The 9891-nt window shown below is 50.4% G+C and overlaps 1 pseudogene; it reads right to left on the bottom strand.

Moving 5' to 3' along the window:
- Positions 1 to 2701: 2701 nt before the first annotated feature.
- LOC118700982 (olfactory receptor 14C36-like) lies at positions 2702 to 9473 on the bottom strand (annotated as a pseudogene).
- Between the last annotated feature and the right edge of the window lie 418 nt (positions 9474 to 9891).

Below are 9891 nucleotides of genomic sequence, written 5' to 3'. Positions count from 1 at the left end.
ACCTGGCTCTGTGATGTCACAGAGACATCACCAGGTGAGCACACACAATGCTTGTTCTTCAAAACCCCAGGCCTATGGAAACCACACAATGCCCATTGTGTGAGAAGGGGAACTGAAATTCACCAGCCTCAGTGTCCTGCCAGCTCAGCCAGGCCCACTGGAACATTGGGGTCCACGAGCACCAGGGACCACCAGAGAGACCCCCAGGACAGAAGAACACATGGATAAAGGGGAGGGGAAATGAGTTAATGATTTTGGGGAAATGATTATCATATGCATCACAGTGAATGCAGCCGCGACAAACCTCTCTGGTTCCCTGACTTTAGGGCGAGGGTGGCGAAAATGAAAAGGAGTGGATTCGATGGAGTTGTCTAAAAAGAACTTTAATAACAGGGTGAAAAACAACAAATGTGGAGAAGATGACCACAGTATGAGGGACAGGATCCAAAGACCTGAGACAAAGGGGAAACAACAATATATACACTTGGGGGTGGAACACTCTACAACAACAACCATCTAGGGCAAACAGGTAACCAATAGGGGAGCAGAACTGGGACAACTTAGCATAACAACACCAAAGGCTTCTGGGGGAACTCTCAAGCTCACCCCAAGATAAACAAATGATTCTCAGGGCTTGAAGCTCACGCTCAATGCTTTTGGGGTAAAATCCAGTTGAGTCTGAGTCACAGCTGGGCCAACTCCACACATATGTATGTTTAGTCTGGGACAATCAATGAATATGTGTGCAAAATACAGAATGTAAACAAAAACTTTCCTGTACTCAGCATGCACAGCTTTGGGAGGAGCTATCCCCCTGTGCATCTGGCCAAATAAAGAATGCTGCTTCTTAATGCTACATTGGTGTTAAGGAGTTTTTATTTTACTGCATTTTTGGTAACAATCCCACTCCCAAGGAAAGCTCTGTCTGCTGCTGTTCACAAACAGAGAAGGGCTGGTGGGAGATGTGGTGGTTGGAGGCTGCCTGGGGCACAGCCACCATGAAATAATCGAGTTTTCAATATCCTGTGAAAGAAGGAAGGGCATCAACAAAACGTCTACCCTGGAATCAGGAAGGGCAGACCTTGGCCTATTCAGGATGCAGATTTGGAGAGTACTGAATCAGGTACTGATTTTTTAAAGGGAAGCAGACGTTAAAAACAAAGGTGTCCAGGAAGGATGGACACACCTCAAGAAAGGAATCTTAAAGGGGAAGGAGCAGACTCTGTGCCAAAGTTTAACCAGAGAGGAAAATGACTGTCCTGGCTGGGCATGAGCTTTTTGTGGGAACTCAGAAAAAGTAGGTCAGGCAGCTCAGGAAGTGTTTAAGGATGCTGTTGGGTCATGCAGAAAGAAAAGTAGAGAGATGAAAGCTCAATTAGAGCTTCACCTGGCCACTTCTGTAAAAAGTAATAAAGAAAAGTTTTTATAAATAAACTAATAGCAAAAGGAGGAATAAGGAGAACCTCTACTCAATAGTGGATGCAGTGGGGAACAGAGTAACTAAAGATAAGGAAAAGGCTGAGCTGCTTAACACCTTGTGTATCTCAATTTTCAACAATAAGACAGCTTGTCCTCAGGACAAGTGTTCTCCTGAGCTGTAGATGGGCACAGGGAGCAGAACAGCCCCCCTGTAATCCAGGAGGAAGCAGCTGGGGACCTGCTGAGCCACTCAGATGCTCACCGGTGTCTCTGGGAGCAGATGGGATCCATCCCAGGGGGATGGAGGATCTGGTGGATGAGCTCCCCAAGCTGCTCTCCATCATTTACCATCAGTCCTGGCTCAGCAGGGAGGTTCCAGAGGACTGGAGGTGCCAATGTGAGCCCATCCCCAAGAAGGGCTGGAAGGAGGAGCTGGGGAACTCCAGGCCTGTCAGCCTGACCTGGGTGCCCGGCAAGGTTATGGAACAGATCACCTTGAGTGCCATCACAGGGCACCCACAGGATGGCCCAGGGATCAGAGCCAGCCAGCGTGGATTTCAATATCTGCACTGATGATCTGCATGAGGGGACTGAGTCCAGCATCAGCAAATCTGCAGATGACACCAAGCTGGGTGTGAGTGGGGATCTGCTGGAGGGTAGGAGGGCTCTGCAGAGGGACCTGGACAGGCTGGATCCAGGGCCCAAATCCAACAAGGTGAGGTTGAACAAGACCAAGTGCTGGGTGCTGCACTTTGGCCACAACAACCCCTGCAGCGCTACAGGCTGGGGACAGAGTGGCTGGAGAGCGGCCAGGCAGAAAGGGACCTGGGGCACTGATGGACAGCAGGCTGGACATGAGGCAGCAGTGTGCCCAGGTGGGCAAGAAGGCCAATGGCTCCTGGCCTGGATCAGGAATGGTGTGGCCAGTATGACCAGTCCTGATCTGCCCCAGCTCTGCACACAGACATTGCTGCTGCAGCTCCAGGGAAGGCAACAAAAGGGGCTCTCAGGTGAAAACTTTCCTGGGAGATGCATAAGTTCATTGAAAGCCACTGAGAGCACAGCTCCTTATTGACACCGTTTGAGGCCATAGCAAGAGACAAAAAACAAGTAATGTCACAAACAATGGTTCTGTTTGTGAACAAGATTAATATACTACAACAAAGGTAAAAAACACCCACAACCAAAAAAAAGAAAAGGAATTATTACAGATTACTCATATTACAATGACTTCAAAAAATTGGCAAGTAGTTTAATGTTTCTGAAACTGTCCAGTCATCAGTCTCCACACTGCAGCCTTGAGCTCCTGGTTCCTCAGGCTGTAGAGGAGGGGGTTCAGGACTGGGGGCACCACCGAGTACAGAACTGACAGGGCCAGATCCAGGGATGGGGAGGAGATGGAGGGGGGCTTCAGGTAGGCAAAAAATGAGGTGCTGAGGAAGAGGGAGACCACAGCCAGGTGAGGGAGGCAGGTGGAAAAGGCTTTGTGCCGTCCCTGCTCAGAGGGGATCCTCAGCACAGCCTGAAGATCTGCACATAGGAGAAAAAAATGAACACAAAACAGCCAAATCCTAAACAGACACCAAGCAATGAAATCCCAATTTTTCTGAAGTTGGAATGTGAGCAGGAGAGCTTAAGGATCTGTGGGATTTCACAGAAGAACTGGCCCAGGGCATTGCCATGGCACAGGGGCAGGGAAAATGCACTGGCTGTGTGCAGCAGAGCATAGAGAAAGGCACTGGCCCAGGCAGCTGCTGCCATGTGGGCACAAGCTCTGCTGCCCAGGAGGATCCCATAGTGCAGGGGTTTGCAGATGGACACGTAGCGGTCGTAGCACATGATGGTCAGGAGGAAATACTCTGCTGAAATGAAAAACACAAACAGAAACACCTGTGCAGCACATGCTGAGTAGGAGATGGTGCTGGTGTCCCAGAGGGAATTGTGCATGGCTTTGGGGACAGTGGTGCAGATGGAGCCCAGGTCGCTGAGGGCCAGGTTGAGCAGGAAGAAGAACATGGGCGTGTGCAGGTGGTGGCCGCAGGCTACGGCGCTGATGATGAGGCCGTTGCCCAGGAGGGCAGCCAGGGAGATGCCCAGCAAGAGGCAGAAGTGCAGGAGCTGCAGCTGCCGCGTGTCTGCCAATGCCAGCAGGAGGAAGTGCCTGATGGAGCTGCTGTTGGACATTCCTTCACTCTGGGCATGGTGGACTGTTGAAGCAAGACATTGACAAGCTCTTTGGGGTTATTTTAGGAATTCCCTCAAAACTACATCTGTACCTGTGGGGAAACCTCACTCAACATTTTTATTTTTGAGCTTCGGTTTATGCTCCTGAGTTCCTGCCTCGTCTTCAGCATTGTTCTCAGCCTGCACCCCAGGGAAGCCCAGAGGGAAAACAGGGCTCCCTGTGTCCCAGGGCAGTCAGACCTGCTGTCCCCACACAAGTGCCCTTTGCCCATTACACCTCCCTCTAGCTCTGGGTGATCAAACTTTAAAAATGCTTGAAAAAAAAGTGGAGTTTCTAAAGACTCCTGTTTCACAGTTAGTGTCTCTAAGCCCTGCTCTCTTCCCAGTGCACCTGAACAGGAATGGATACCAAGGGTTGCTCTGGCTCTCTGCTGCCTGGAGTTGTGCCTACTGGGAGCTGTTTCTCTCTATCCAAGCCTTATCCCTGCCAGTGCTGCCAGAGCCCAGCCGAGCCCTGGGGGCTCAGCTCTGCCCTGCAGACCCCTCCCAGCACAGGGCACTGCCCAGGGGCATCTCCCTGGCAGCAGGGCCTTAAGGGCAGGCCAGACAAACAGAGATGCTGCAAGCCAAGGTGCTGCTGCTGCTGTCTGTAGGGAGAGGAGGCTGAGGAGGCACTTTCTGAGGGAGATCTGAGGCCCATCTGCTGATGCCCAGGCTGACAGTGCAGGAGGCTCAGTGACACAGCCAAAGCTGAGAGCCCCTTTCCCTTCCCTTTAGGAGAAAGCTGAGAGCAGCCCTGGCCATGCAGCACCATCTCCAGAGCAGGAGGAATCTGCCCTGATGGGGGTGGCTCCTTGCACCTGGAACTTCTCCCCTGCAGCGTCCATGGGGAGCTGCCAGGCAGGCTGAGAGCTGCCCCTGGCAGGTGGCACATGCCCTGGGCTGGCCAAGAGCCCTGAGGGCTGCAGGAGCTGCTCTGCAGGACAGCCCTGGGCAGCCCTGGCTGCAGCCCCAGCTTCAGCCCCTGCAGCCGTCCCTGGCAGCAGGAGCCGTCCTGCCCTGTCCCTCTGACGGTGCCCAGGGCAGCCCCGCTCTGCAGCACATCCTCCTCCTCCTCCTCCTCCTCCTGCTCCTCCTGTGCCACAGAGAAACTGGGAGAGTCCTCCTGACACATCCCCCAGGCTCTGGGGTGTGCTGGCTTCAGGAGATCCCTCCAGGAGCACAGGGGACATTGCCCTGCACCCACACACTCACCATGCACAGGGCTGTGAAGATCTTTCCCCAGGTGAAGTCTCAGCTCAATGTCTTCCCAATCCTGATTGCCTTCAGCCTGTCTCTGCCTGGCTCCTGTGCCCTCAGTGCCTGCAGGCAGAGCCCTCAGCCCTGCTGGGCTGGGAGAGGAGCTGGCCCTGGGAAGAGCTGTTCCTTTAAAGCTCAGCAGCACAGACACAGCACAAGGACTTTAATGAGCCTCTTGGGGATTTGGTGTTGTTTACATCAGACTCAGTCCCTGAGAGAGTGCTCAAAAAACTTCTCAAGAACTCAAACTTAAATTAAAACTCTGAAATTTCTTGAAGTTTTAATGGGTTCCACTGAGGACAGAACTGAGAAAGTGTCCCCAGGTTCCAGTTAGAGCAGAACACTGAAGGCAGTGATGACAGCTGGGGACAAACAAGGCCAAGGTGTCTCTGGTGCTGAGCAAAGCTGGATGTGTTTGAGGAATGCCAAGGGCCAAGGCCTGAGCCCCAGGGCCTGGCCAGGCAGATCCTGTCCCTCCCTCCTTGCTCAGGGCTCTTGCCGGGATGGGCACTGGCATGTGGGGATGTGCAATGCCAAGGGCAGGAGCATGGGGCGGCCCCTGCCAGGCTGCTGAGCAGGGACAAGGAGGCCATGAGGCCCCAGGCCTGCAAGGGTCACTTGTCTCCTGCTCCTGCCTCAGTGCTTTCCTTTTTATGGAAAAGAACCATCCCTCCTTCCCAGGCACCCTTGGTGGGAAAACAGGACTCCCATACAACTCACCATATGATTAAGCTGAAGCCATTGATTGTTTACATTATGCACTTATTTATGCATTCTAACTCTACTGCATACACTGATCACGCATCTCTTCATTGGTGCCTCTCTCTTGTCCTTGTGTTCTGCACTCACTTCTCAGGGTATGTGATTGGTTACAGTCCAGGTGGTTCACAGCCCTCTGTTATCTGGTTCTTGTGCTCTTGGTATTCTGTTTCTCAGCATTTTCTTTCTTCATTTAGCACAGTTTATGTCTTAGTAACCTTGGTGAATTCCAGAGGGCTCTGATAAGAATAACTACAAGCAATATGGCTGGTGCACAGTGTGGCCTAAGTTGTTCAGATACATTGCTACAACTCCCCCTTCTTCTTCTTTCACCAGCCAAACCTTTTCACTGTATTTTTTACCAAGTGGGTCACCAATATCACTATGCATGGAATAGCTCAAAGCAATATAATAATAACTACTAGTAATAACAAAGCTCCCTTTAAGGTATCTTTCAATCATCCAGTTATTCCCCATCCCTCAAACCATTCATCCAAGCCCCAATCATTCAGAGTCAATTTCTTCATGTTGTCTTGTAGTTGTTTGAGTTTCCTGTGAATGGATGTAGACTGGCCAGAGAGATTCATACAACACATTCCTTCAAAATCCTCACACCTGTGCCCATGTGCTAACAGCAAAAAATCTATAGCAGCTCTATTTTGCAGTGTGCCATGTCTAATACTATCTACATCAGTGAGCATTTGATTTAAAATAGCTGAACTTGAGTTCAGTGTGGGAATCCACAAAATCACAGGGTTTTTGGGAAAGCTGCAAAAGGCAGGCCTCAGAGACAGCAGGACTGTGATTAGAGCTAAGCAGTAGCCCTGAGATTGGTTAGCAGAAAAATTATTTAAAAAGTAGAAAAGCAAGGACAAATAGAACAATGGTCTGTGTATTAACGCTTGTCTAGAAAAACTCTCTAAGCTACAGAAAAGTTCTTCTAGCAAGATATTAGGAAGTTTGAAGCTTAATAATGGAGCTCTGTGCATTGTGTTTTAAGGCTTCCAAGCAGGTATTGTATTCAAAATAAGCAAGCATTGTTTTAACCAAAGGTACCTGTGCTTATCGTGGTTGGATAGAACTACTGTCAATATGCTTTTGCTTTGTGGGATTGGTAAAAAAACTTTTAAAGTAAGTTGTAACATTGCATTCTTTGTCTGCTGCTGAGGACACGAGCTGCTGGCATCTTCCCATTCTCATAACCATGTAATGAGACTGATGCTGGAAAATAAAACAGCTCAAGGCACGTTCCACAGCAGCCCCGTCCCGTTTGTGATTTGTACATAGCCCCTGGCTCTCTCTATACAAGACAGACTGTGCAAAGTACTTTATGCTATGAATTTCATGAATTGCTCTCAAAAAGAACCAAACCCCCCTGTCTTAAGGCACTTTCATAACAACATGTACACACACCTCAAAGAAAGACCTCCAGTACTTGACCAGAATCATGAATCTAAAATTATTGAAGGGCCATACCCTCTCATTATGTGGGGGAGAGGATATGCTTGTGTTTCTACAGATACAGGACCCCGGTGGATTCCCAGAAGATTCATCAGTAGACCACAGATCTGACGATGACCCCTCGAATGAACACAAAGTCAGATCCCCCTCCCACCATGCCACAGAAGCAGCTTTCTCTTGGAGATGAAGAAAAAAGAAATTCATATATCCAAACATTGTGGCAAGGACACTCATCGCACGTAGATACATCCCACTGATAACATCCATGTCAATCTCAAATGCAGACACACCCCTGCCTTTTCCACCATCCCTCTACCAGTGACCTTTTATCCCTACCCCCTCCCTCTTTCCCCTCTTGAAACTGCTCCTTTTTCCCTCCCTCAAACTTCCCTTAAAAAAGAGAAGGGCATGATTGGGAGGAGTTGGTAAGAACTATAGGGGAAACTTAAAAATATTTAAGAATGTCTTAAAATAAGTCCACTAATGTGTGTTTTTACCATACACAAGTAAAAACTACCCAGTGGGAAAGAAGAAGTATGATTCTTTCTGTCACACCCTCCAGGGCACCCCACAGCAGTACCAGTGCCATCGTTGTCATCGTCTTTATCAGCGCCCTCATCTGTATCCAAGTGACCACCGGCTGGATCGTCCCTCAGCCAAAACAAAACATCTGGGTCACTTTGGTGAAGTCATTAAAGCAAGACAATCTTTGCATGGCCATTGGAAGCGTAGACGGTCCGCTCTTAACATGCCTGGTGGGAGTCCCCCTGTCACCAAACGACTGCCCGTATGTAGGTAAGAAACCCAACCCCATGGACACCTGGGACGAGTGGATGAAGATCCTCCCACACCATGTCTCCACAGGACTTGCTTTTCCAGGCCCAGGATGGTGTTCTGGGCAGTGGTGTGAGGCACAGGGTCGGTCTCCAGCCATCCCGTGGCGGCTTCCACCATGGTCAGCACGTAGCGCTTGCCCTGGCGTGTCTGGGGCAGTGTGATGGAGTCAATCTGCCAGGCCTCCCCATACTTGTACTTGCACCACCGCCCACCGTACCACAGGGGCTTCACTCGCTTGGCCTGCTTGATGGCAGCAGACGTCTCACAGTCATGGATAACCTGAGAAATACTGTCCATGGTTAGATCCACCCCTCGGTCTCGTGCCCACTTACAGGTGCATCTCTGCCCTGATGACCTGAGGCATCATGGGCCCATTGAGCTGGGAACAACTCCCCCGTATGTTGCCAATCTAAGTCTATCTTTGGCACCTCTGTCTTTGCAGCCTGACCTACCCGCTCGATTGTTTTGGTGTTCCTCACTAGCCCGACTCTTGGGGACATGGGCATCTACGTGGCAGACTTTCACAGGTAGCTTCTCCAACCAAGAAGCAATGTCTATCCATTCATCAGCAGCCCAGATTGATTTTCCTCTATGCTGCCAGTTGGACTTTTTCCACCTTTCCAGCCAACCTCACAGATCATTGGCTACCATCCATGAATCAATATAAAAGGTATCGTTTTGGCCCCTTCTCTCTTTCAGCAATGTCCAGGGCCATCTGAATGGCTTTGAGTTCAGTAAATTGACTTGATCCACCTTCTCCTTTGATAGCTTGTGCAATCTGTCGTGTGGGGCTCCATACAGCTGCTTTCCATTTCCAGTTCATCCCTACAATGCGACAGGAACCAACAGTGAAAAGAGCGTAGCGTGTTTCCTCTGCTGGTAGTTGGTTGTACGGTGGAGCTTCCTCAGCCCGTGTCACTTGTACCTGCTCCTCTTTGTCAGTGAGACCAAAGTTTTCACCTTCCAGCCAGTTTGTATTTATCTCCAAAATCCCAAGGCGATTCAGGTTTCCAATACAGGCACGCTGTGTGATCAGAGCAATCCATTTGCCCCATGTGGTGTCAGTGGTGTGGTGGGTACAGAGAACCTTTCTTTAAAACATCCACCCCAGCACCGGTAGTCAGGGTGCCAGGAGGAGTTGTGCTTCTGTGCCAATCACCTCCGAGGTCCCTTGAACTCCTTCATAGGCAGCCAAGATTTCCTTCTCAGTGGGAGTGTAGTTGGCTTTGGATCCTCTGTAACTTCAGGCTCCAGAATCCCAGTGATCGGCCTTGAGTCTCCCCAGGCACCTTCTGCCAAAGGCTCCAGGACAAGGCATTGTTCCTGGCTGCAGAGTAGAGCACGTTCTTCACCTCTGCTCCTGTCCTGACTGGGCCAAGGGCTACTGCATGAGCGATCTCCTGCTTGATCTGAGCAAAGGCTGGTTGCTGTTCAGGGCCCCAGTGGAACTCGTTCTTCTTGCAGGTGACCAGGTGGAGAGGGCTCACAATCTGGCTGTACTCAGGAATGTGCATTCTCCAAAAACCTATGGCTAAGAAAGCTTGTGTTTCCTTCTTGCTGGTCGGTGGAGACATTGTTGTGATCTTACTGATGACCTCAGTGGGAATCTGACGCCATCCATCTTGCCACTTCACTCCCAGAAGCTGGATCTCTCGGGCGGGTCCTTTGACTTTGCTCTTCTTGATGGTGAAGCCAGCTTCCAGCAGAATCTGGATGATCCTCTCTCCTTTCTCAAACACTTCCATTGCTGTGTTCCCCCACACAATGATGTCCTCAATGTACTGCAGGTGTTCTGGAGCCTCACCCTTTTCCAGCGCAGCCTGGATCAGTCCATGGCAGATGGTGGGGCTGTGCTTCCACCCCTGGGGCAGTCGGTTCCAGGTGTACTGCACGCCCCTCCAGGTGAAAGCAAACTGAGGCCTGCATTCTGCT

This window comes from Molothrus ater, unplaced genomic scaffold (assembly GCF_012460135.2).
Source record: "Molothrus ater isolate BHLD 08-10-18 breed brown headed cowbird unplaced genomic scaffold, BPBGC_Mater_1.1 matUn_MA502, whole genome shotgun sequence".
In the NCBI taxonomy this organism is placed as follows: domain Eukaryota; kingdom Metazoa; phylum Chordata; class Aves; order Passeriformes; family Icteridae; genus Molothrus; species Molothrus ater.
The sequence above is the reverse complement of the archived record's forward strand: the minus strand, read 5'-3'. Positions and strand labels throughout refer to the sequence as shown.